Below are 27925 nucleotides of genomic sequence, written 5' to 3' on the forward strand. Positions count from 1 at the left end.
GAGGTGGTTGAGTCACAGAACTAACCAGTGCTGGAATTGTCCCCAGGAGACCCTGGTGACTGACATAATGAGTCTTCCTTTCCGTTTAAGTAAGAAATTCCCAAACTTTGCTGCCCATTAGTATACCTAGGAGGTCTTAAAAACTTGCCATTGCCAATTAAGTCAGAATCTCTGAGTGTAAGACCTACAAATCAGTATTTTTTTTTACAAGTTCCCCAAGGTGTTTCCATATGCAGCCAAGTTTGAGAGCATTGCTACTGAAAGTGTGGTTGGTGGACCATCAACATTAGCATTATCCAGAAGCCTGTTAGAAATGGAGAATTCATGCCCCCCCGACACTCTGAGACCTACTGATGCAGTTTGCATTTAGCAGGTCATATGTAATCTATATGCACAGCAAAATTTGAGAAACAATACTTTAAGCTATTTTGAGTTGGTTTTTCTGTCATCGGCATCTCAACTGCTACAATCTTTCATAGGTTAGCAGGGCTCACACATCTGAACACAGGGTTCACATATTTAAATCATATTGAAATGATTCTTTCAAGAAAGACCCCAATACTCTTCCCAACACTGAGAAAATTGTGGCCACGTCTCGTAAAGTTGACCATGCCCACACCTACAATTCCACCTCTTGGCATTCACTTGTGAGAAAATCTTACATTTGTGCTCAAGAAAACAAACACAGAAATGTTCTTTGGAATTAATAAACACCAGAAAAGGGAGAAAATCAAATGTCCATATTTGGGGAAACTGGTAAATAAATTATGATATATTCATATTACGATAACATTTACTGAGCAGACACTGTCCTAAGTGTTTAACATGGATTAGCTTGTTTAACCTCAGAGCTTCCCTATAAGGCAAGCATTAGCATTATCTCCATTTTATAGATGAGGAAACTGAGGTACAGAGTAGTAACATGCCCAGGTTACTGCACAAACTCGCTGAGCTAGGTGGCACTTAAAACCAAACAGTGTGTCTCTGAACTGACCTATTCATCACGGTAGCCCGTTTCATAGGGGAAAAACTCTCCCCTGACCCCTGACCTTTCTACACAGATGTGCCCATTCCTTCACATCACACCCATGTCTATCACAGCACCTGTAATACTTAAGAGTTTTTTTATTCATGCTAATCCTCTGACCTGTCTTAGAGTGCTTCTCAACCCAGAGGCACATGAGAATCACCTGGTACACTTTTTTTTAAAAATTGTGTTAAATTATACATGAAAGTTACCATTTTAACCATTTTTAAGTGTACAGTTCAGTGGCATTAAGTATATTCACAATGTTATGAAACCATCACCAGCATCCATCTCTAGAACTTTTTCATCATCCCAAACTGAAATTCTGTACCCATAAAACAGTAACTCCCCATTTCTCCTCCCCCCAGCCCTTGGCAACCACCATTTTATATCTTCTGTGTCTATGAATTTTCCTACTCTAGGCACTTTATATTGAGTGGAATCACACAATATTTGCCTTTTTGTGTCTGGCTTCTTTCACTTACCATAATGTTTTTAAAGTTCATCCATTCATCCACCAATGGACATTTGGGTTGTCCTTTTGGCTATTGTGAACAGTGCTGCTATGAACATTGGTATTCCAGTATCTGTTTGAAACTCTGTTTTCAACTTTTGGGGGTAGATACCTAGAAGTGGAATTTTGGATCACGTTCTATGTTTAACATTTTGATGACTCACCAAACTGTTTTCCAAAGTGCTTGTACCATTTTACATTCCCATTAGCAACACAGAAGAGTTCCAAGTTCTCCGCATCCTCACTAACATTTGTTATTTTCTGGGTTGGTTTTCTTTCTTTTTGATAATGACTATCCTAATGAGTTTGAAACCCATTATCTCATTGTAGTTTTAATTTGCATTTCTCTAATGATTAATGATGTTGAACATCTTTTCATGTGCCTATTAGCCATCTGTGTATCTCTTTGGAGAAATATCTATTCAAATTCTTTGCTCACTTTTTAACTGGCTTGTTTGATTTTTTACTGTTTTTGTTTGAGGAGTTCTTTATATATTCTGAATATTAATCCCTTATCAGATATATGATTTGCAAATATTTTCTCCCACTCTCTTCACTCTTTTGATAGTGTCCTTTGATGCACAAAAGTTTTAAATTTTGATGAAATCCAATTTTTTATTTGTTTGTGTTTGCCTATACGTTTGGTGTCATATCCAAGAAATCATGGCCAAATCCAATGCCGTGAAGATTCCCACTATGTTTTCCTCTAAGAGTTTTATAGTTTTTGTTCTTACATTTAGGTCTTTGATCCGCTTTGAGTTAATTTTTGAGCACAGTGTAAGGTAATGGTCCAACTTTATTTATTTTTTATTTATTTTTATTTTTTTGCATGTGGATATCCAATTTTCTTACCTAGGACACTTTTAAAACTCCTCAAGTCTAGGCTGTACTCTAGAATTTCTGTGGTGAGGCCCAGGCATCAGTAACTCAAAGCTTCCCGGGTGGTTCACAAGGGCACCCCAGGCTGAGAACCACTATCCTGCATAGCAATCTTCTTAGTCTTGGATCATCTCATATTGGTCTCAGTATTCCCACTTACTAGTACAGGCACGGCCCTTGATGGTATTCAGTGGGGTTTATGCTGGGCCTGGAGTGACTGCAACATTCTAGCCCTGGGACTTCTCACACAGGTTCCCCATCACTTTCCATGCCCGCTCAGTGCTGTGCCAGGTGCATCCAAGGAAATGAATAAGAACTAGGTATGAGTTCAGCCCAAGGGGAGCATGGGTTGACTCGAGAGAGGACAGAGTCAGATGGTAACAGAATGCTGGACAGTGTGGGGCAGGCTATCTGTGCCATGGAATCAGACAGGTCTGGCTGCTGAGGAGGGCGGCCTGGGGACAGGACTGGGGCACAGCCTTAGAAAGCCAGAGAGGAAGGGGAGCTCAGAGGAGGAAGAGCTCAAGCAGAGGTGCAGAGGTGAGCACACATGGAGCAAATGGGAAAGCCTGCTGGAGAAGCTTCCCCAGGAGGACAGAAAAAGGAACAGTAACAGCTGACGTCTGTTGGAAGCTCGTCTGTCCATGCTCCCCACTGCTGTTTCCTTGCCTTTAAACTGGGGATCTCAGCAGCACTTACCTCACAGGGCAGCTAGGAGGATTGCATGAATTAGGACAGGAGAAGTCCCTGGAACCTTGCCTGACACAGAGAAGGTACTCAATAATGCCAGCTATATATTCCATCCTTATTATCTCCTTTAATCCCAATAGCAACCCCAAGATATGTATACCATTATCTCTATTTTTTAAGAAGAAACGGGATCAGAGAGGTGAAGTCAGTGGCTCACTATCACACAGCAAGAATGAATCAGATTCAAACTCTATTCTGTCTGACTCCAGATTCAAACTCTATTCTGTCTGACACAAATATTCCATGAAACTTGGGTACCAAAAGCTGGATTTTTGGAATCTGTGTCTGGCCCAACTCCTTCATTTTGTAAGGAAAGACAACCAGAGAGGAAGTGACAGCATGAGGATCTACAGAATGTCAGACTGAGGGGGGTCTGGGGCTGAGGCTTCCAGATAGACTGCTGGGTAGGACAGGTCACTGCTTTGACCAGTAGTCACCACTTGCTGGGTCAGCGAGCACTGTGTGTTCCATTTCCAGCTGGCAGTGCACTGGGGAATCAGAGGCGACACCCTGGAAGAGGAGGCAGAGCAGCCTCTGTGCTGAGCACTCACCCGCCTATCTCCCCACTCAGGCTGGCAGAGATCACCCTGAGAGGGCCCAGTTCCTAAACTCCCTCAGCTCAGGCCTGCAACCCAGAAACCCCCTGCCAGGCTGCCACCCCAGCCTCCTACCCTCCATGGGGAGGAAGTCAGACAATTATAGATGACCTTTGCAGGAGAACAGAATGTAAACTGGGATCCATTTGCCTGTGCAATCTTCATAATTACCACAGCAATTATTCCCCATGAGCCATTGTGATCAAGGCTTCAGCACAGGTGCTGAGCCCCCATAACATGCTTTAGCCCCTTCCCCCCACCATCACAGGCTGCCCTTTGTCCCACGGCATAATCTCCAGCAACCGCATAACCTGCTGCCTCTCCACTCTCCAGCTACAGCCGGAGGCTTTGGGAAGCTGGCTTCGTCCTCATTGCAGAGATGATAGAACAGAGGCTCATCCTCGCTGAGAACAAATGGCCTGTAAACAGTTGAGTTCTGACAGGAGCTAGCCCTTAACATCTCATCTGTGTCTCGTTTCTTCCCACTGTACAGTTTCCAGGGTGAGACCGAGGGACTCTCTGAGTAATTCTCTCTCCTTTAGAAACAGAGGGGTTGGAGTCACAACTAGCATCCTGGTATAATTAAGTTTGGAAAGTAATTTCCAAACTTAGATATGCAACGAACACCTTCCTTATAAAAAAATGCACATTCCTGGTTCCCCACCCCGGAGATTCTGATTCTGTTGATCTGGAGTAAAACTCTACTATCTCTGTTTTGTTTTGTTTTTGTTTTAAGTTCCCTCATATGATTTCAATCATCAATCTAGGTTTGGGAAATGTTAGGAGGTACGGGAAAGAATTTTTTGAATATTTTTTATTCTTTGTCTCACTGTCGACTTTTCCAACAACCAAAAGCACCTTCTTTTTCACATCTAAATAATCACTGAAAGAGTTAGGGGAAGAGATATGAGTCATTCACACTTTAGTAGAAATAAGTTTACTCAGCCAGCTTTCTGCCTAATGCCTAGCTGAGACTCTGCCCATTTATGGGGGAGCAGAGGGTGGGAATTAGAAGTGTTGATAGAGGAGGAAAGAGAACAGGAAGAGGGAGAGAACAGAAGTGCTCCTGAGAGAGGTATTAAAAGTAAGGGTATTTGAAAAAAAAAGAGTAAGGAGTTTTGAACTGAGCCATATGACTTGAATGGGATGTCTCATAATGGGAAAACTGGAGAATTTATAGTAACGAACACCCATGTCAGAGTTATGCCAGACGATAATTAACCACTGTTTGCCTGAGCTCCATGGCAGATACCAAGCACAGCATTAAGACCTGCCTATACAGCCCATGGTTGGAGAGTGGTCTAACTCCTCGCCACTAAGTGTGGACCAGCAGCACTGGCATCACCTGGCAGTTTGCGGGAAATGCAAATCATAGGCTCACCAGACCTCCTGATTCAGAATCTTTTAGCAAAGTCCCTAAGAAATCCCTGAGCACATCAAGGTTGGAGAAAGTCTGGTCTAACTAGCGCTTAGCCCCAGAGAACCCAGGAAATTACCTGCTTCTAAGAGGACATCAATGGGCAAGAGGCAGGGCTGTACCATGAAACAAGGGAGGGGGGTAAGGAGGAACTGGGCAGAGAGGGTTAAACCCCCCAAGAAGCTGGCCCTGAGCAGTCCTCTAAAGGAAGGGAGAAGGCACAGGTCAATAAAACTAAGAAGCAAATTTGGGGCCCTAGAGTTGGAATCCACTGCCGTGTTTACAGCTCACTTTGCCACTAACTTGCTGTAGTACTTTGCACAAGTAATTGGCCTGAATTTCCTCTTCTGTCAAATGGAGCTGCCTTTTAGGGCTGTTGTAAGGCCCAAAGGAACTAAGATGAGAAAGCATGTTGAAAATTATGAAGCCCTGGACAGGGTGAGTCACCATGGCTGCTTCTCAGTGTCCTTATGAGACACCACGTAAGCCTGCCTGGGCTTACAGGTAGCAAAAAGTACCTGTTTCCTCCCCACAACCCTTCAGAGCTGGAATCTCAGGCTGAAAAGAGTTGGAAAAACCAAATCACATGAGGGTGTTACTAATAACACTTTAATGTATCTGCCAGGATTTGGTTTTAAAGAAGACTCTTGGAAATGTATATCAGGTACAGTTAGGTAGGGGTGGTCCCAGGGCCCCCCAAATCTCATATCCACCCACCTACCAGGGAGCAGTGGTTCCCCATTCTGATTGCACACAAGATTCATTGATGTCCAGACCACCAGAATGGCTAAGATAAATATCGGGACAATATCAAGTGTTGGTAATGATGCAGAGCATCCAGAATACTGAAACACTGCTCCTGCACGTGTAAAATGATATGGTCACTTTGGAAAACTATTCGGCAATATCTGCTAAGTTCAGCACATGTACACGTTAGACCCACTCTTGGGTATATACCCAACAGTAAGGAGTACACATGGCCATCAAAGCCCTGTACATGAATGCTCACAACAGGGATATTCGTAATAGCCCCAAACAACCCAAATGTCCATCAATCATTGTAAGACTAAATAAACTGTGTGCTGTGCTATGTGTGGCACTGCCCAAAAGTCCTACTTCAGGACAGAGGTACTCTTTTCCCCAGCTGTGGGGAGTATTTACTGCTGACACTTCTGAGTACCTCGCCAAGAATTGCCTACCACCTTACAGCCCCTTTCAGAGGGCAGCTCACATCTAATAACTAGTTCACACAAGCCTGGATCCCTAGCCTTTAATTCAGGACACCTCTGAAGCACCAGCCCAATCTCAGCGCTCCCCATGGGATCAAGTGAGTCCTGTGTTCAATCTCCCCTCTATCTGCCCGGTCCTGCTTCCCTCACCTCTTGCAAGGGTTCCAGAGAGCTTGACCAAATGACCCTCTGTACACCAATCTTCCCTTCAGAATCTGTTTCCCCAGGAACCCAACCTAGCCAGTTGGTGTGAGGAACGGCTCTGGGAGTAGCCCCCGCACCCCGCCACCACCAATGGTTGACAGTGAGGACCGTGGCTGCAGCTGGAGGACTGAGACTGCAAGCAGCAATGATGAAGCTAACACTTTCCTGGGTGGAAAGTGGAAGGGAGTGCACTGCAGGGGCAATGTCTCCACAGTTTGAGAGGTTGGGGGAGTAGTGATTAATTTAAAAGCCCACGGAGCTGTTGCTGAGGCTCTCATGCACTGCAGAAAGAAAATGAAGGGCTGAGGGTGATTAATCACTAATTTAAGGCCAAGTGTGAAAGCCAAGGGCCTCCTCAGCTGCATATAAATTCTCTCCTGCAGCTGGAGGGGAGGGAAAAGCTAAGGAGCAGGCCCAGGGCTTAATTGTGAGTGGAGCAGAACATCAGAGAAGGTTGAATTTTCAGCCCACCAAGTGCCTGTGGCAGCAAGGTCAGGCACAGCTTGAGAAAGAGTGGGACTTGTAAGTGACCCCTTAGGGCATGCTTGAAGACAATGCTGATGGATCCTCCCTCAGATCTCTCCTCTCTTCTCTTGGCCACCAGACCAATAAGTAGGATGAGTCACACCTCAGCTCCACTGCAGGAGCCATCATGCGCTGGCAGAAACTAGGAGAGCATGCAGGATGAGATCTGAGAGGCTGGATCAAGGAGTGAGGCCTATGAAGTTGGGTAAGAGAGCGTCTACCCCACAGTTCAAGAATTAACACTCTGGCAAGGACCCTGAAAGACGGTATTAACATTGCTGAGAGAAAGCGACGCCTACAGCACAAGAAGTAGAAATGCCAGGGTTGCCGGGTCAGCCTGTGTGAGAAGGAATCAAAAGGCGCAGAGAGTGGGCACGGTCGGGTGAAAATGCCACGTCAGGCCAGAGGACCCACCAGTCGTCTGTCTTTCCTTTTCCAGAGACATAGGAAAGCTGGTGAGGGGCGTCAGCAGTATGACAAGCTCAGAGGTGAGTGTCCTTTCAAGACCTGAGAGTAGAAGCTGCTGTTACAGAACTGGGCACCCTGACAGCAGTGGAGATGATAGATAGGGTCCCCAAAATAAGAGGCCAGGTGGCAGCACTTACACGGCAAAAGTAAGGTGGGTGCAGTTATCACAACCATTGGCAAGGTCAGAGCAGCAGCTGAGAAGGCCTGACCCGCAGAGCTACAGAAATGGTTAAGAGAACCCACTTCCCCAGGGGCAAGCCAGAGGGGCAGCCAACAAGGATACTGGCTATCCCAAATAATCAAAAGAAACCCAAGGCCTGGTGATCAGGGACTGAGGGCTGCAGCTCAATAAAGAGTCATGATCCCCTGCCCAGTTTCCAGACCTGAACAAGGTTGCAGGTCCAACCGACTGAAGGAGAGACCAGGTGCCCAGGAGTGAGGGCCTTGTGACCCCAGAACAAGTACACATGGTAATGACTCTACCAGTCCCTCCCGAGAGCCTTACACAGCCATTTCTTTGGGTAACCATCACTGGAAAAAGAGGAATACCCAGGCATTTCAAGGACAATTAGACATAGGGTCCAAATGGGTGTTGGTATCAAGGACCCAAAAAGTCATCATGGTCTCCCGTTAGGATGGGAGCACATGGAGACCAGTTGATAAATGAATTCCCAGGCTTGGCCACCTCCCCTGTCTGGGCCCTGCTGCCAACCCTGCAGGTGAAGGGCTGCACTAGGCTGGGAGGCTGGAGAGCAGGTATAGACTCATCCGGATACCCACACTCCAGCATGACCACTCAGAGGAGTGCCCTCGGGATCTGCCAGATCCTGTTCAAATCCTGGTCCTGTCCCTTCCTGACAGGTGACTCTTGGACTCATTTTCTCCCCTGCAAAGCAGCGGTGATGGCACCTGCTTCTCACAGCAGCTGTGAGAACTGCGATGCTCAGTGTTTCACAACACCTCCTTCCTCGCTCTCAGCTGACTACTGTGCTGCTTTTTCTGAGAAAATGGGAGCAGATTACAGAGACTGCCCCACACTCGCAGCCCCACGCCCTTGCACCCCACCCCTGGGCTTGGACCTCTCCCACTGGGCACTAGGCCCTGCCCTGGGCTCTCCAATTGCATCGCTGCATCCAACAGTTCTCCCTCATCTCCCCATGATCAGTTTTCCTCCATACAGAATCTTTCCCCCTCAAGAGAGAAACATGATGTTGTTTCTCTCATTGAAAAAAATAATAATAAAGGCTCCGCTGAGAATGCACTCTGCCCCATGGGCCTACTCCCTTGGCTGGTGGAGGACACTTCTGGGAAGGCTGTCCAGATGCCTTGTCTCCACCCCCTCCTGAAAGCCCTCCAATCAGGCTCTGCCCTCACTAGTCTCCATTGACCCTCACAGTGCCAAAGCCTCCAGCCTCCTCTAATCCTTCTAATGCTGCTCCGCTGTGACCCTGTAGGCCCTGACATACATGACCCTTCAGCCTCTCTGACACCACACCCCCGCCTCTGTCTCTACTTGCCCTAACCTCTATGCACCAGCATGCCCAGAGGTCAGGCCTGGGGCCTCTTCCCCATCTACACCTGCTCTCGAAGTGATCTCATCTAGGCCTGGGGCTTAAAAAAAACCCACTCTTATATTTCTAGCCCCAACGCTGCCACAAAAATCCAATCACTTCCTCAATACCCGATCTGGAAGTTAAAGAGGTTGACACGTCCCAAACAGGACTTCTGATTGCTTCAGAGCCTGCTCCAATCCTGGTTTTCTCCATGCAGAAAATGACACCACTGTTCCCCCAAATGAATGCTCAAACGAAAACCTAGACTCCTCTCACTCCCTCAGCCCACATCCCGTTGACTCTCTCTTCAATACACCCGGAATCCAGCCACCTCTCCGCCCTCTGCTGTAGCCATCTGGGTCCACACCACCACCATCTCTCAACTGGAGGACTGTACAGTCTACTAAGAAGTTCCTGGCTTCTACCTTTGCCACCTACTGTTTGTCAGAGACGGTCATCTTTTTTAAACACAAATAAAATCTTGACATGTCACATCCCAGCTGAAACCCTCCAGTGACTCACCGTCTCCCCCGAGAACAAGATCCTCAGGGTTGCACAGCCTACAGGCGGGACATGGAAGCCCAAACTGTGGCTTGCCCTCACCTCCAGCCACTCGGCCACCACACGCCTCTCCAGCCACTTTGTCCTTTGTGCATCCCTCACACACATCAGGTTCTTTCCTGCCTCTGGGCCTTTGCATTTGCTGCTTCCAGAGCTGGGATACCTTCCCATGATGTCCACAGGGCTCATCTCCTCACCTTGTTTAGCTCTCTGACAATGTCCCTGAACCCAGCCCCACCAAAAAACAGCGAGCCCACCCACCCCTGTTACTCCTTAGCCCCTTAACCCTGTTTTATTTTTTCTTTGCAATACTTATCATTCCCTGATGTTATTTTTTTTTTTTAATTAGCAGACTATTTTTTTTAGAACAGTTTTGGGTTCACAGCAAAACTGAGCAGAAAATATAAAGGATTCCCACATCCCCCCACTTCCCAAGCCTCACCTACCATAAGCATCCCACAGCAGTAGTACATTTGTTACAATCGATGAACCGCCATGGATATATCATTATCACCCAAAGTCCAAATTTTACATTAGGGTTCGCTCTTAGCGTCATACATTCTATGGATTTAGACAAATGTATAGTGACAGGTACCCACCACTATAGTATCGTTCAGAATAGTTTCACTGCCTTAAAAATCTCTTGTATGCCACCTATTGGTTTCCCGCTTCCCTCCTTCAAACGCTCTCTTCCTCTTTCTCCCCCAAACACCTGGCAATCGGGATCTTTTTATTGTTTTGCCTTTTCCAGAATGTTATATAGTTGGAATCATACAGTATGTACTCTTTTCAGACTGGCTTCTTTCACTTAGCAAGATGTCTTTAAGTTTCCTCCTTGTCTTTCGTGGTTTGATGGCTCATTTCTTTTGAGTGTTGATTAATATTCCACTGTCTGGATACACCCCACAATTTATCCACTTACCTATTACAGGACGTCTTGGTTGCTCCTCGGTTTTGGCAATTAAATTTCTTTACATTTATTATACACAATAGCAGGTTAAAGGCACTGATGAGTCCTACTTAAAGAAAATTCTTTACCCTGGGTGAACCTAGTTTTCCCCAAATTTGACCACTGACAGTGCATCCAAGTGTAAGCTCCTACCTCCTGGGACCACAGGAGTTCATCCCAGGAGGACAAACCCTCCAGGCTGGGACAGCCGAAGAAGGCTTCTCCTTGAAGGAAGAGAGGCTGAGAGAAGCAAAGCAAAGTGAGGACACTGAGGTAAAGGGAACCGTTGAGTTTGGAGGTTTGGAGGATGTACGTTGGGCTAGGGTGAGGACCCCAAAAGAAGCAATGGCAAACTAAATCGGGGACCCGCTTCTGGTGCCCCACAGCCACATAGCAGCTGGGTACCCCTGGGCAGGCCAGCTCTCATCTGCCCCTCAGTGCCACTGTAAGATGACACCCTACTGCCTAGAGCTTCTGAGTCTATGGGTGAGTCTTTAGGTTAGTTTCTAGAATTCAAAAAGCCTAATTCCTCTAAAACTCAGACTGAGTCTCTAACGACAATTCCCCCATTAAATGGATCCACAGAGAAAAGATATCCCACAGAAATGAGAAAAAATATTTGCAAATCATATATCTGATAAAGGTCTGACATCTAGAATCTAAAAAAACTCAACAATAAAAAGATAAATTACACTGTTTAAAAATGGGCAAAGGTTTACATGTGGGATATAAACCTAAAAGCAACAAATGAACAGGACAAACAAACAGAGACTCATGGACGTGGACTATAGACTAGTGGTTACCAGAGGGTAGGGGGTGGGGGAGGAGCGAGGAGGTAGATAGGGTAAAAGGGGTCAAATATGCGGTGACAGAAAGAAATCTAACTATGGGAGGTGAACATATAGTGTAAATATATATATGCCTTACTGTGAAAGTGTGCAGCTGAAACTTATTGGATTTAGTTAACCAATGTCGCCATAAAAAAATTAATTAATTTTAAAAATATATATAATACCCAAAATAAAAAATAAAAATAAATAAATAAATAAATAAATAAAAATAACAATGGGCAAAGGATATGAAAAGACATTTTTCCAAAGAAGATACAAATGGCCAATATGTACATCATTAGTCATTAGAGAAATGCAAATCAGACTCAAAATAAGATGTCAGCTCATACCCACTGGGATAGTCATGATCAAAAAGATGGACAATAACAGGTGCTGGTGAGCATGAGGAGAAACTGGAACTTTCCTACATTGCTGGTAGGAATGTAAACTGATGGAGCCTGGAAAACAGTTTGACAGTTCCTGAAAAAGTTAAATGTAGAGTTAAATCTGACCCAACAATTTTACTCATAGGTATATATCCAAGAGAAATGAAAACACAAAAACTTTTATGTCCACACAAAAGCTTGTACATAAATGTTCATGGAAGCATTATTCATAATAACCAAAAAGTGGAAATAACTTAAATGTCCCTCAATGGACAAATGGATAAACAAAATGCATTTATCCATACAAGAATTATTCAGTCATAAAAAGGAATGAAGTACTGTTACATACTACAACATGGACGAACCTAAAAACGTTATGTTAGGTGAAAGAAGCCAGACATGAAAAATTTTTATGATTCCATTTATATGAAATGTCCAGAATAGGCAAATTTATAGCAACAGAAAGTAGATTAGTGGTTGCCAGGAGCTTGAGGGAGAGGGAATTGAGGAGTAACTGCTAATGGGCATGGAGTTTTTGGAGTGATGGAAATGTTCTGGAATTAGACAGTGGTCAAGGGTTATACAACTCTGTAAATGTGCTAAAAGCCACCAAATTTTAAAATACATTTAAATAATGTCTATAAAAGGATCCACAGCTCCTTAGATAAATGGCTGACTGCAACTCTGAGAAGCCTAGAACATCATTCCAGAAAGCAAGCACACTTCAGAGACCAGTGTGCTTGTATAAAAAGGGTAGCAGAGTCAACTTGAAGAGGCTCCCACTGGCCAAAGATGGAACAATTTGAGCATCACTGAAAACAATGAGGACTGAAACTCATCAAATTTATAAAAATCCATACTGATAATAAAAATTTTTTAAAAATCCAAAGTCTGCTAATAACCAAATATCTGCAAGTATGCAGAGCACCGGGGTCCTGCACACAATGCTTGTGAATGTGTGAACTGGTACAACCTTAGAAAACAGTTTAGCATCATCTAAAGTTCCACTCCTAAGTATATACCCTGCAGAACTGCATGCCTATGTTTACCCAGAGACGTGTCTAAGAATGTTCTGAGCAGCATGTTTCACAATAGCCACAAGTCAGAAACAACCCTGATGTCCGTAAACAGCAGACTAGATAAGTAAACTATGGTATATTCACCTTCTGGAACACTAGGCAACGACGAAAAATGAAAGGACTGCGCTGCAAAGAACAATCGAGATGCACAGCAAAAAGAAAATGTTAAATGAAAAAAAGTCAGACATAAAATAGTAATTCCATGAATTAAAATTCAAAATGAGACAGAGAACTATTTGGTTTTGGATGCATGCTTATGTAATAAAAGCAAAAACAAAGCGGCTATTAACCCTAACTATTTAAAATGGTTGGTCCCTCTAGAAGAGATGACCTTGTCATGGGAAGGGTCTCAGGACATCTTTTGGAGTTGTGGCAATTCTCTATTTTTGACCTAGATGGTGGCAACTTGGGTGTTGGCTTTTTATTAATTTGTTAAAATGTATAACCTATTTTATACACTTTTATATTTAAAAATGGGGGGGAAAAACACTGGTCACGTTTGGAGGCTGTTAGAGCACACACTTATTTCTCTAAAAACTGATAAAGGGAAAGAATGGAGCCTTTATTCTACCATATGTAGCAAATTTCTGAATAACAAAATAGGTAAAGAGGCAAAGTTCTTCTTAACAGAAATACAGCTAATGCAAACAAAATGATCAAATTAGAAAAAAATCACTACTTGGTGAGGAGAAAAATATGACAAAAATCAGAATTTGCAGTAAAGGTGGGTTGGCCACAGCTCTCAGCGTTCTCCATCTCTTCCAGCCCCTCAGCCCTCCAGCCACTGTGGAGAGAACACCTGATTTCCTGCAGGCCACAGCATGCCAGCCATCATGGCCAAGCTGTGAGCAGAGTAACCGCTCCACTGGCCAGGCCAACAGGGAGATGGGCTTATTTGCATGTACTTTGCATGCTATTTCATGTCCAAAATTTCCACAAATATTCCCAGAGTTCTGCCAAGATGGAGACACAGGCATCTCTAGTGTAGTCCCTGGAGTGAATTTCTAGTCCTGAGGCTGGGAATAGAGTCCAGGCCTCCACTGCCCAGCTCAGCTGAGCGATGATGGTTCAGAATAGCTCCTAGTGGGAACAGGGGTCTCAGGAATTTGACACATAATGTGATGTCCACCTCCATTCTCCTGCCTCACAAACCCCCATCACCAAGGCAGTCTGTGGGACCCTCCCTACCCTTACATCCCTCAGGTGGCCAAGTCTGTTTTCTCCCTGTGGGGCTCATCTTGGCCTTGGCTGGGGAGTGGTGAGGTGGGAAGGAAGCCTGCTGTGATTTGCCACCTTGCCTCCCGCCCTGCTCAGGGGCACCAGAGCCAAGCTAGCTTTGCAGCTTACAAGGCCAGCTTGTGTGAGAGGGGAGGGGCTACCAATGCCCAGGCCTAGCTGGGGGTGGCAAAAGGGCCCACTCAGACAGTTAAGACCAGTGACAAAGAGTTTTGGAAGGGGAGCAGTGGCAAGGAGTCTGGGCTCTGTAGGGTGAGGGAGGCCTCCCATCAGAGGTGCCCTGGGACAGGGCCAAGTGGGGCAGGTGAGATGGCAGCCAGTCACCCAACACCCGGGGAGCAGGCAACGGTGGCAGCCTGCTGACCGATGGAGCTACTGATAGAGGTGACACCAGATATCCTGCTGTGGGTGGGACTGGGGGAGGGGAGGCAGGAGTAGGGAGAGCCCTGTTCAGAACAACTTTGAATCCCAGCTCTATCACATACTCACCTAGGGACCCTGGCCGGAAGCCTTAAACCCTCTGCAAATTCGGTTTACCCATCTGAAAATGGGGTGCTGTGAAGGTGAAGTGAACAAATCAACACAAGGAGCCTCGTACAGTGCCTAGCATATAGTAAGTGCTCAACAAACATGTTGTCATTATGGAGTCTGGGCTCAGCAGTGACGAGTAGGGTAGTAGACAGCTAAATGCTAGGCAGATCCACAGACTGGAAGCTCCAGGAGGCGAGGACACAGCATTCAATACCTCTTTGTTGAATGAATGCACGAGAGTAAAACTATGAACCAGTAGCCACTAAAGTGATTTATCAACCAATCAGAGGATCCCAAGTAAGAATCTGAGCTCCAATCCCAGGTCTCCCTCTTCCTGGCTGAGCAACACCAGGCAAGTCATTTCACCCCTGAGAACCTCAGTTTCCTCATCTATCAAATAAGAATGATGATATTTAGTAAATATTCTCTTCATAGGTTTATGGCAGGGCTAAAATCAGAAAACAAATATGGAAGTGCAGGGCATGCTGTTAGCGTCCCTTTGTCAGATGGGGCACCCATTCCCCAGCTGCTCTTGGTGCTGGTCGCTAATGGCTCACAGCTGCCCCCTTGCCCTGAGCATTGACCCTGGCTTCTACAGGAGCTGCCTCACTTAGAGATGCCTGGGAGGTTATGTCGACCCTAGGGAGGCAGCCAATAACAGCATGATAAGGGGGTACAAAAGCCTGGCCCTTTGCCTCAAGGAAGGACAACTCCGTAGTACCTGCTGCTCCCACTCTAGGGCTCCCTGTGGGATCGAGCTAGCACTAGACTTCAGCTGAAAGCCATCTTTCCCCAGTTCCTTCCTCACCCAAACAGGCACCCTGGCTCCCTTCTCCTGTGAGCTCGCCTGCTATAAATCACTTGCCCAGGAATCCCTGTGTTGGTGACAGAAAGTATTTTGTAAACTATGAAGCAAATGCACGAGTATGAGGTTGTTGTATTTTCCAGGAAACACCGCTGAAAGGAGAGGAGCTGGCAGGGAGGGACCAAAGAGGAGGAGGAGGTCTACTCCATGGGCAGAGTCTCTCCTGGAACTCGTAGGCAGGCAGGGGAGACTCGCAAGAAATCAACAAGACTGTAACATCAGGGATACATAAGTGCTATGAGGGAAAATAAAGCAGGGCCAGGGGATGGAGAATACCAGGGGCTATTGCAGATGAGGTATCTGGGAAGACCTCTTTGAAGAGGTGACACAGGAGAGATGAGAATATCATGAATCAGGCAGACCTCTAAGGCCAGGCACAGGGAACAACAGTGCAAAGGCCCTGAGGCAGGAGGATATCTGATACGTCCAAGAAATGGCCAGGAGCCCAGTGAGGATGGAGTGGTGAAATGAGGTCAGAGGTATTGGGCAGCTAGATCATGCAGGGCCTTCTAAGTTGTTATAGGATTTCCTATAGGACTTTGGGTTTTATTCTGAGTAAGAGGAAGTCATTGAAGTTTTGAGCAGAGGAGGGAAGTGATCTGAGTTAGGTTTTAAAAGGATCTCTTTGGCTGCTTGGGCGAGACAGGAGGCAAGGAGACCAGCTAGAGGCTGCTGCAATAATCCAGGGGAGCGACAGTGGACACTTAGAAGGGAGGGCAGCAATGGAGGCAGTGAGAAGTGGTCAGATTCTGGTAGATCCAGAAGGACTTACTGATGACTGCATAAGGAGAGGTCAGGAGACAGATAAATCTAACTACCAATTTACAGAGGGGACGGAGTAACACATTAAACTATACCACAAGGATATAATCAACAAAATCCAGACCTGGAAGATTCTACAAGACAAACATCCTGGCTTCTCCAATAGATAAATTGCCAAGGAAGAAGAAAATGGAGGGGAAACTGGATTAAAAGAGACTAAGACATATCGACCAATCAATGCAGGGACCTTATTTGGATATTGACTCAAAAAAACTGTTAAAATAAAAAGCCATGTGTGACAACTGGGAATGTGAATATGGAGTGGATGTTTTAGATGATATAAAGCAACGCTTGCTTCTTAGGTATAATAATGGTGTTGTGTGGAGAAGAACCAAAATGGCGTAGATGATAGAGGCTCTGTTCATCCCTCTGGCGACCAAATCGACGTTGTGATGGAAACAAGGAGCAGCAGCAAGGAAAAATCGCCTGGGATCTTGACAAAGAAACAGAAACCGTGTGAGAGAACAGAACAGAGATCCAGACATAATAGAGTCAAGTAATCTAACAGATGCAGAGTTCAAACCACTGATGCTCAATGAACTTTTGGAAAGTGTAGATAAATTCAGTGAGAACTTCAACAAAGAGATAAAAAAAAACAAAAAAATGGAAATGGAAATTATAAAAGGGAACCAGCCTGAAATGAAGAACACATTATCTGAGATGAGAGGTATATTAAATGGAATAAACAGAGGAATAAACAGAGTGAATAAAGAAAAGGATCAAATGACCTATATAGAGGATGGGAAAGCCAAGGACACTCAATCAGAATGGCAAAAGAGAAGATGCCAAGACTATAAAAATAATTTAAGGAGCATATGGGACACTGTTAAGGGTCCAAATATCCATTTGATCGGCGTACCTGAAGAAAATCAAGATGTTGAACAGCTATTTGAAGAAATAATGATGGAAAACTTCCCTAACCTGGTGAAGGAAATGGACATAAAACCCCAGGAAGCTCAGAGAATTCCAAAAATCGGGGATCCAAAGAGACCTACATCAAGACACATCATAATTAAAATGCCAAAGGTTAAATACAAAGAAAGAATATTAAAAGCAGCAAGAGAAAAACAGATAGTTACTTATAAGGGAACACCCATATGACTGGCAGCAGATTTCTCAAAAGAAACTATGCAAGACAGAAGGGCTTGGCAAAAAATATTCAACAGGGTGGAGACCCAGGACCTACAACCAAGAATAATTTATCCAGCAAAGCTATCATTTAGAGCTGAAGGACAGATAAAGAGCTTCCTAGACAAAAATAAGCTGAAGGAATTTATCGCCACCAAGCCAGAATTACAGGAAATGTTGGAGGGACTTCTTTAAGAAGGAAGAAACATGTATCGAAAACAGGAATAAAGAAAGGTAACAACTATATTCCTATCAATAAGTACCTCAAATGGAAAAGAATTAAGTGCTCCAACCAAGAGTGCATGAATGGAAAGGAAAACAAGACCCCTACATGTTGCCTATAAGAGACTCACTTCAGATTAAAAGACACAGACTAAAAGGAAGGGGATGGAAAAACATATTGCTCTGATGGACCTAGAAGGTATTTAAATCAGACTGAGAAAGATAAACACTATATGATTTCACTTATATGGGGAATCTAAGGAATAAAATGAACAAACTAATCAAAAACAGACTCACAAATATAGTGGACAATTTGGTGGACAGAGGGGAGTTTGGGGGGCTGGGAGAACAGGGTGAAGGTTAAAGAAGTACAAATTGGTAGCTGATGTATGGACACGGGGACGGGGAGCACGGCATGGGGAATACAGTTAGAATGAATACATTGGCTAGGTGGAGGGTCAGGGGAGGGAGGAGCAATGGGAGGGATCGTTTTTACAAAATATATAGATGTATAACCAATACACTGTATACTTGAAACTAATTAAAATTTAAAAAAATAATAATGGTGTAGTGATTTGGTAGGGAAAATCTTTATCTTTTAGAGATACAACTTGATATATTTGCGATGAAATGATGCTTGGGATTTAGTATGAATTATTATGTGGTGGGGGTAGGGGGCAGAAATGAAACAAGACTGACCACAAGTAGATAACAGTTGAAGTTGACTAATGTGTACATGGTTGTTCATTCTACAATTCCCTCTACTTTTAGGAAGGCTTATATTTTTCCACAATAAAAAGTTTAAAAGTAAAGGACAGAAGAAGAAACCAAGTCCAAGGAAAGGCATTGAATGGCCCAAGGTCCCTCTGTGAGTCAGTATCAGGGCTAGGACCCACCCTGGGCCTCCCAATCCCCAGCTCATACTCCTACCCCACTTCAGCTGTATCTTCTCTGGCATTTGATTAAGGTTGAACCCAGGCAGGCCAGGGGTAGAGTGTGTGGCCCTGGGGAAGGCCCAGGTTGGGCTGAGGGACGCTAGGCCTCAGCCAGGCTTTGCGAGGAGCTGGGAGAGCCCTGGGCCACCTGCCCCAGCAAGTCCAAAGAGTCCAGTCATCTAAAATATCTGGCATTTGCTCCACCAGCCTCATTTCTCACTTCCTCGTGTTCCTGAGCTAATTCCCTCCCCAGCCCCTATGCCCAGCTCTCATATTCCAATTTCTGCATGTTTGTTCCTGCTGTCACTCTGCCTGGAAGGCACCTTCCATCTCTCTAAATCTACCATCCTTTCCTTCCAGGTCTACCTCCCGCAGAAGACCTTCCATGACCAACCACCCTGCCTCTGGGAGCACACCTGCCTGTACTCTAAGAGAAGCGATCATCTCCACTCCCTAACCAGAGGTGCTGGGGCACAGAAGTTAAAAGCACAGCCTCTGAATCCAGACTGCACGGGTGTGAATCCTGCCTCAGACACTTACTTGCAGTGTGATCTCAGGTAAGTGACTTAACCTCAGTTTCCACATCTGTAAAATGGGGGTAACCTCATAAGTTACTGAGAAGGTCAAGTGAGGTAATAAATATGGATAAACGGAACAGTGTCTGGTGTGTGTCGGTAGACTTCAGACCCCCTTGGGCTCCCTGGAACTGTCTCCAGGGCCTGCCTCCCTCCTTTGTGCCCCCCACAGGACACCCCAGTGTCATGCACACTGTGGGTGCTCAGTCACCACTTTCATGGATACTTGGCTTCTGCAATGCTCCTTCTGCAGCCCTCCTGACACCCAGACTTACCTTCCCCGCTTTCCCATCCTGGCAGGTTTTGTCCACCCCAGGATCAAGAAGAGGAGAAAGGAGAAACAAGAAACCAATCACAAATAAAAACTCTTCAAACCCAGTGGCAGCATCTGACTCAAATGCCGTCATGGGGGAAATGCCATTTAAGTGCTCATTTTTTTTAGATTGCTAAGAAAAATCTCAGGTATCATCAAGTGTAATTTTAATTGTTTTTATGAGGAATGATGTTTGTTGTATAAAATACAAACAGCACAGGGTGCTGAAATACACAGCAAACACTCCCTATCTTGCCTGCACTCAGCCTCCCAATTACCTGCCCCCGGAGGTAAGCTCTGCTAACCTTCAGATCTGTGGCCTTCTAGACATTTTTATGCAACATGAATATAGAAATACATATGTGTATTTTTTAATGGGATCATACTAAACACCTTGTTCTGTAAAGTGACTTGCTTTAACTTGCTGATACGTTCTGTCTTTCTAGCCAGGTATTAAGCTCTGCCCTGTTCTTTTTTCTCAATGTCCCTAGCACCTAAAATGGTGCCTGGCACACAGAAGACATTCTGTCGAGATTCGCTGACCAAATGAAAGAAGGAACAGCTGCCTAAAATCACATCTTCTGGAGAGGTCCTAATTATGTTATAGGCCTCCTAATGGACATTTAGCTTGGCCGCACTGACCATCCCCACCCAGGTCTCTTTGCATCCTACTAAAGGGGTGCCTGCAGGAGAAATCCCTGGACAAGGAACTGCTGGGTCAAAACTTTAATCGCTATTGCCAAAACGGTAAAGCTGACCTACTCTCCCTGTCTGATGTGAGGGTTCCAGTCTCCCACGCCCTCTGCCACATAAGGGCTTTATTATGATGATGACTTTTATTTCTCGAGTGGATTAACCCTAGTGACTCCACCCTTAATCATCAAATCTCCATTTGCCCTCTTGAATAAATAAGTATATCATTTTATTATTTCTGAGCAGCATGAGGGAACCAAAATCCACAAATAGGGAGCTACACTCTAGACAATACACAGAAGCAGTTACAGATGCAAAATTTGAAATGCCTCATTAATTTCTAAAAATGGACATGTTATTTTTTTTTAACTGTCAAATTCAAACAAGTGTGTCTTTTATCCCTCCCCCAACACAAGAAAAAGAAAATTAGGATCCTTCCACTCTCTCCCCACTCTCTACCCCTCCCCATCCCAGTCCATGGTGCCAGATTTAGCAAATAAAAATAGAAGACATCTAGTTAAATTTGATTTTCAGATAAACAACAAATGAAATTTTTAGTACAAGTATGTCCTCTTTTGGAGGTTGAACACTATCGGTTGCCCCAGCTGTTGGCGGTGCTGTCGGCACATGACCCTCGGCGGCTGGCGGCCCTTTCAGGAGCTACTGCTGCTGCAGAGCCGTCTGTCAAAGGTATACCCAGTGCTGATGGCTGCTGAGGTCTAAAGGCCTGACCCTTCCAAGCAAATTCGGCTCTAAAGGGCCACTCTAGCTCCAGAGCGCCCCATGGGTCCCTGAGTTGTCTTGTCCTGTTAGGTCTACACCAGAGCTCCGCTTCTCCCTCTGGCTTTCCTGCTTCCTTCTCCTGCCGAACACAGACCAGGCTTGAACACTTATCCTTGCATCTACTTCCTGGGACCCTGACCTGCCCCCACCAGTCTCCAGTCCCCACCTTCCGCCTCCAGTCCACTGGGCTGGAAACCAGCTGCAAAGTGCCCACAGTGGGCGGGTCTGGTGCTGGCTAATGGGTTTTATTTGGCTTTCCAGTACATTCTAAATTTTCCACAACAAACATGTATCACTTTGGTAAGAGGAAAAAATAATAAAAGCTTTTCTTTAAGAAAAATCTAAAACTAAAGCAAGCAGCCCCCATCCACCTGGCACCCCCACTCCTCCTCCATTGCTCCCACCTGCTTCCCCAGGACTACCCCCAAATCAGCGAGCTCCCCCACCCCAAATGCGCTCCCCTGTCCTGCCAGGCCCACAAGCAGTTTCACTTCTCCACTGAAGGGCTTCTACCACCAGCTAGCCCCTGCTGGGGGGTTACAAACACATTTATGAATAGTTTCTTAATCTACTGGGAGAAGAAACATGCTGTGTGTCCCGAGACTGGTGAGGAGAGAAAGTAATGACGGGACCAAAATGCACTCACTCATTCTACAAGTATGAGCTATGACTACTGGGTGCCAGGTATTGGGGATGCTGGGAACAAGGACACAGACCTTGCCCCCAGGGACTTCACAGGGGGGCAACAATCCAAAGCCCCCGAGGATACTGTGTGAAGGGAGGTGAGCAGAGTATGAGGATGGAGGCTCCCAGTCCAAGCCCAAACTTCCCAGAGGAAGGGAAGTCTCAGTGACCCCAGTGGGTGAGGAATGTGTAGGGAGAAAGAGGGAGAGTGTTCTAGGCAGGAAGAACAGCCCGTGCAAAGGACTGCAGGTGACAGAAGAATGACTTAGTTGAGGAACTGAAAAGTTCCGAGCAGCTGGAAGGCAGAGGGAGGATGAGAAAGGAGAGAAAGCCCTGGCAGGGGGCCTACACTTTGTCTTCGGGGCAATGGGAGCCACTGAAGGATGCAGAGCACGCGAGTGACACTCAAACGTGCATCTCACAAAGATTGCGCTCCTGCTCAGTGAGACCCATTGATATGGGTGTTATTATTCTGAGCATCCACAACTGTCAGTCAAACTTAATCATGCACACACTACCTTCCATGCAGGGACTTTAGCCATGAAGTACCTGAAGCCTGTATCTCCACAGAGACCAGCATGTCCCCAGCAGCTAGGTCCACAGCCCTCTTGATCTTGCAATAGGGAATATAGGTTAAGAGCATGGACTCTGGAGCTTAGGTTCAAATCCTTGCTCCTCCACTTTCAAACTATGTGATCTTGAACAAATAACTTCTCTGTGCCTCAGCCTCCTTGTTTGTAAAATGGGGATAATAATGTACCTACCTCATCGGGCTACTGTGAGGACTGAATGAGTTAAAAATAGTTGGGACAGACCTGGCACATGGCAAATGCTGTGTACTGTTAGTTTTTACTGTTACTACTGCACTCTTTCCTCAAGGCCAACAGGGCCAACCACTTGCAAGAACAAAACCACCCTCCACCTATCTCCCTCTACCCCTGAAGCACCTCTTTCTTGCTCTCTCCACTGCTAAGAGCCAGGACAGAGCCAGAGAGGAGGAACGTCTGGGCTCTAGGACAACCAGACACTCTGACCTGGGTCTGGGGCCTTGTCTCAGCTCCCTCAAGCGCAGTGGAGAGAGCACTGCACTCAGAGCCAGGAACTGAGTGCTGCCCCTGGTTCTGCTGCTGACCTTTTCTGGGCCTCAGTTTTCCCCTCTGTAAGATGAGAACAAGAACAGCTTGCAGATGTCTTATCAGTATGGCTATCAAAGGAGCAACAAGGACTGGGAAAGAGCTCTGCGAATGTCCACGTCTGTCACGGACACCAGAACCCTTAATGGCATCCTCTTCTGGCCTGGGTTTGCTCCTCCACACAATGGAGTCATGAGATTTGCTCAGCACTCACTATGAGGAACCCAGAGACTGAGGGCAGCCTGGTTTGGGGCTTCCAAGACTCCCTGACGCTAACCGGGACTTTCCCAAGGGCTGGGACAGAGAGATCCCTGGTCTGAGCTGAGCACCCTAGGAAGAAAGTGCCAACCCAGGAAGACCAGACTTTCACTCAGGGCCTTCCACCAAGCCTGGGCTAGGCCAGGGCACTCAAACCAGGAGCCCAAAAAGACCCCCTGGAGACATCGAGACTGAAGCGTTAATCTCAAGATGCCATAGCTACCTATCAATTCCAGGTCTAGGAAGGGCCTAAATGGGGTTGTCCGGTATCAGTGGCACTTTGGTCCTGGGGGATGGAAGGACAGCCCAAGAAGGGGTTCATCCCCCTCTTTCAGGTTGCCACCAGAGTTCAAGTTCATTCATTCACTTTTTCCACATTTACTTGGTGCCAGACCCTGGCCAGGTGCAGGGTCCAAGACAGATAAATCAGATTCCTACCCTGAAGGCACAGATTCCTACCCTGAAGTCACTTCCAGTCTACACAGCAACAGACAAGACATAAATAGCCAAACCACAAGACTGACAGAACCCAGGGCAGGAGGCAAGGATCACACCTGGGGTAACAAAGAAGCTGCCTGGAGCGGGTGGCTTGCGAGTGGTGATTTGGACATGTGATGGAAAGGCAGGTAGGTGACGGACAGAACCTCCAAAATCATTGACAATTATGTCTGCACCCTGCTGTGCCAGAGCCAGGGCAATGTGGGTTATTTATGGTTATGCCCAGAGAAAATCGGCCACATGTGTCACTGCACGTGGGGTGCAGAGCAGGTGGGGGTGGGGGGCAGTTGGGACTTGAAGCTGATACTGGCCAAGCCCTAAGGTTTGCCACTGTGTCACTTACACCCTAATGACCTTTTATTCTTTTCATGGCCTCCTGTAACACAAAAATAAGGGAGAGAAAGAGTTCCGACAGGCAGCAAGTGGCCTGGAGAGGAGGGTAGAGTCAGGAAGACCACAGCTTCTGCTGTATCTGCCGGCCATTTAGCTTTACCTCCTTCTCTCTCTCCTCTCTGCTAACCCAGCTGTGAGGGAAGGGGCAGAAGGACAGAAGAAAATATCTTTAATTGTAAATCAGACAGGGCACAGGGAGCATCAGCTGCTGTGTTTCTCTCCAGCCCACTCTGATCCATAAACAGCCTATGCACCAAGGTGGCAACAGCTCACCCTTCCTGCTGGTACCTGAATGTCCCAGGCCAGACATTCGGACCCCAGAGGCCCGGGTCTCAGCTTCCCAAGGAACCCATTTCCTGCGTTTTCCCGTGGGTAAAGGCCTCTGCCGCCAGCTCCCTCTCCCAGGGGCCCACAGTAGGGGCATCCTGGCATTGCCTATGGGACGCTCGCGAGCCCCAGCTCTTGCAAAGCACCCTCGGCCATGCGCTCACCTCTCTCCAGGTAACTACCCAATCCTCCCTCGTGCTCTCGCCGGGAAGACGCCAGTCTCTGCGCCCACCTCCAACATGCACTCCGTAACTGGACCCCCTCTCTCCACACCCTCTATCAAAGGGCCAGACCCCCTACCTGGGGGCAGGAGCGCTCAGCACCATCGGCGGCGCCACCGGGCCTAGCGGGGCTTCTGGGGCCCGGCCTCAAGCCGGGACGACTTCTTTGGGGAAGAGGAGGTTGCGCTGCCCCCGCCGCCGCCGCCGCTACCGCGTCTCAGGGATCTCGCCCGGGCTGCGGGAAGGAGGAAGGTCAGAGCTGGGTGGGGAGGCGGGGAGGGGGACGTGCACAGATGCGCGCAGATTAGAGAGGCATTTTTAGCGAGCCAATGGCGGGCGGCGCAGGGCGGCGCGGTTCCTGCGCAGGTGGAGGCGCCGCAGTTGCTGAGGAGGCAGCAACCCGCTTAGCTGGAGCTGGCGGCGGGGGGTGGGGGACGCACCTCCCTCGGCCCCCGGGCCAGCGTCTTTCTCCAGAGGGTGCTTCAGCCCGGGGCAGAGGGGTCTGCGGCAGAGGGTGCAGGGAGCATCTCCTTTGCGCCCTTCTCCTGGGCCCCTCCTGCAGGCGCGCTGTGGACCCAAGAGTGTTGCTCCCCTCCCCCCTCTGCCCTTTCCCCACCTCCTTGGACATTCCTCCGGCCCTGTCTGTTGGTTTCTGGTCTCTCCTAATGCAGCGTCTGCTGGTACGTGCGGGTGCGTGTAGGGTAGATATGTATGTGTTGGGGGTGGGGGGGCGGTGCGCGCGCGCGTGCTCTGCCAGCCTCCCCCCCACCAATAATCCACCCCACCCAACCCCAACTTTGCCCAGAAGTGTCCCTTGACCCTACAGGTCAGTCACTAACCTCCCTGTCCTAGTTCCAACTGGACCTGCTGTCACCAGGACAGACTCCAAGCCATCTCCGGGGTGCTCTCTGTGACCCCCAACAGCCTTCACTCTTCTTGCCTTGAACCCTGAATGTTACCTTGTCACTGGACACTGCAGGGGGGACTAGGGCAACTTGCTTCACTGCAGAGACATGCAAGGGACTGATGATTCATTCAACATCTCTCTATTGAAGGCCTGCTATGTGCCGGACACTGATAAGGGGACTGGGCTGCAGCAGTGTACAAAACAGACTAAATTTCTGCCCTCAGATAGTTCACCTTTGTGACAGAAGACAGATGTTAAATATAATAAATAATATATAGAGCATATTTTAAAGTGGGATGCATAAAGTAGGAAAGCAAAGCTAGGGAAAGAAAGTGAAGATGTTCAGGGTGGCAAGATCAGGTCCCAGCCATCTGAGGACTGAATTTGACCAGAAGCCCCTCACTTGGCTATCCTGTTCAGGTGTTGAGTTTCTCTAGGCTCTACACCTAACATGCAGTCAGTGCTCAGAGCAGTTTTCTCAAATGAATAAATACTGCACTTGGGCATTCCCCTGAGTCACTGGGGCCATGAATTTCAGTGCCTCTGGTGAGAGACGGAGAAGGAAGGCAAGAAATATAAATGTGTGACCAGCCCAGGTGCAAACAATAGGGAGTGGAGAGATCTGTGGCAAACTAGAGTCCGCATGCCTTCCTGAGGCCCAGAGAGGTTAGGTAATTTGTCTAAGGTCACACAGCTGATAAGTAGTAGAGCTGGAATTCAAATCCAAGCAGTTTGATTCCAAAACCATGTTCTTAATTACTCCGGAGAGAAGCAAATACTGAAGTGAATACTGAGTCTTACTGTGTAAGGAGGATTTTACATGAGCTCATTTTGTACTGTTATCCCCATTTTACAGATGAGGAAACAGGCTCGGTGGTCCTTTGGTGAGGCTTCTCAGTGTATAAAAGGGGAGGACATTTGAGATGGTTCTTAAGAGTACCTGCTGTGCAACAAGCCTTAGTAACCTTGACATCATCGCCCCTAGTGGCACAGTACCTTAATTGCAGGCAGGCTACCTAAGCAGAAACTGGGCATCAAGTTCAACATGCAATAAAAATTTTGTGTTTTGGTTTTGGTTTTTAATTTCTGTATCCTGAACCACAGAGAAGTGTGGCTCACTAATAATCTTTTATACCAAAGATGTGGTTGTGGATGGAGTTCATCATTTGTAATGTCATTCTCAAAATGAATACCTGGAAGGAGGGGAATCTGTATGGTGTGTCGATTTTTTAGTTTTCCGTGGGCTTTCACATACATTGTCTCTTTGGATTCTTACCACACCTAGTATTACTTTTACCCCTACTTTTTTAAATGAGAAAATGAGACTTGTCAAGGAAGCATTGATTGAGTTGGCATTGGAATTGGAGAAGCCCCATTGTGTCAAGCACCTTCCAGGCCCAGAGAGTTTGGGTGACTTGCCCAAGGGCCCCATGAGTCAGTGGCAGGCCTGGATCATGACCCCAGGTCTTATCAATTATAGGGCTTAGTTCCTCTCCAATCCTGGGCTGTGTTTCAGCCTCTACTTCCTCCAAAGCCAATCCCACCTGAAAGAGAAAACAAGGTTTATGCAAAGGCACTGCCAGGAGGCTCACTGCTGCAAAGCACCATCTCCAGCCTGTAGTCTCCATTGTGCTATTTTGAGTCTGAGAGCCTGGGTTCTTCCTTCCAACTGTTTTGGTGAAACAATCACCAAATATCAATTTTAAGGGGAAAAAGCAATGTGTAAAACTATGGGTATAGTCACTATCATGTGTGTACATATATATTTTTAAAAAAGAGGTGGCAGAAGAATATATATCCATGTTTGCTTGTAAATGCAGAGGATATTTCCAGCAGGACACAAGGACCTGGAAAGAGTGGTTTCCTCTGGGGAAGAAAAGCAGGAGGCTGGATATCGGGCAAGGAGACTCTGCTCTGTGGACTCTCATATTCCTATTTAATATTCGAACCATGTAAATGTATAACCTATTTTTAAAAATAAATTACAAATTTTAAAGGTAAAAATAAATAAAAGGAGGGAGAGTAATAATGATAACCATTGCTCACATAGACTTGTTCTACCCTCGACAGTATTCCAAGTGCCCCACAGCCAATACCTCACCTAGTTCTCACAACGAAGCTATGAAACGGGCATTATTATTATTCCCCCATTTTACAGATGAGAACACTGAGGCACAGAGAGATGAAATAGCCTGCCCAAGACATGCAGGAAGGAAGCAGTGGTGTTTAGATGCAGACCCAGGTGGTCTGGCCCCATCCTGCTGTACTACCTCATGTGCATGTCCCTTACAGGTATTTTGATGAACATGGGCATGAAAGCTCTTTGAAGAGTCAAGAGTGTTCTGCAAAAGTAGTAAATCTTTGCTTATCTTGGCAGAACCCCACCTCGATGTATTTTGAGGCTGTGAAAGGGTATATTTTCCAAAGATGGCCC

At 46.5% G+C, this 27925-nt stretch overlaps 1 protein-coding gene across 4 annotated transcripts in view; it reads right to left on the bottom strand.

Annotated features, from left to right (window-relative positions):
* PACSIN1 (protein kinase C and casein kinase substrate in neurons 1) overlaps positions 1-27925 on the bottom strand; it is a 78395-nt gene that overhangs the window by 28137 nt on the left and 22333 nt on the right. Inside the window, exons 1-2 of one of the 4 annotated variants that reach the window (XM_039856160.1) lie at positions 25201-25215; positions 24664-24819 (exon numbers count right to left, since the gene is read on the bottom strand). The exons of 1 other annotated variant lie outside the window; for it this stretch is intronic. The gene's annotated coding sequence lies outside the window, so the exon portion shown is untranslated. Of the gene's footprint in view, positions 1-24663; positions 24820-25024; positions 25144-25200; positions 25269-27925 lie in introns of those variants that run through there. 2 more of the 4 variants (XM_039856159.1, XM_039856162.1) reach the window with 2 other exon arrangements.

This window comes from Pteropus medius, unplaced genomic scaffold (assembly GCF_902729225.1).
Source record: "Pteropus medius unplaced genomic scaffold, Ma_sr-lr_union100, whole genome shotgun sequence".
In the NCBI taxonomy this organism is placed as follows: domain Eukaryota; kingdom Metazoa; phylum Chordata; class Mammalia; order Chiroptera; family Pteropodidae; genus Pteropus; species Pteropus medius.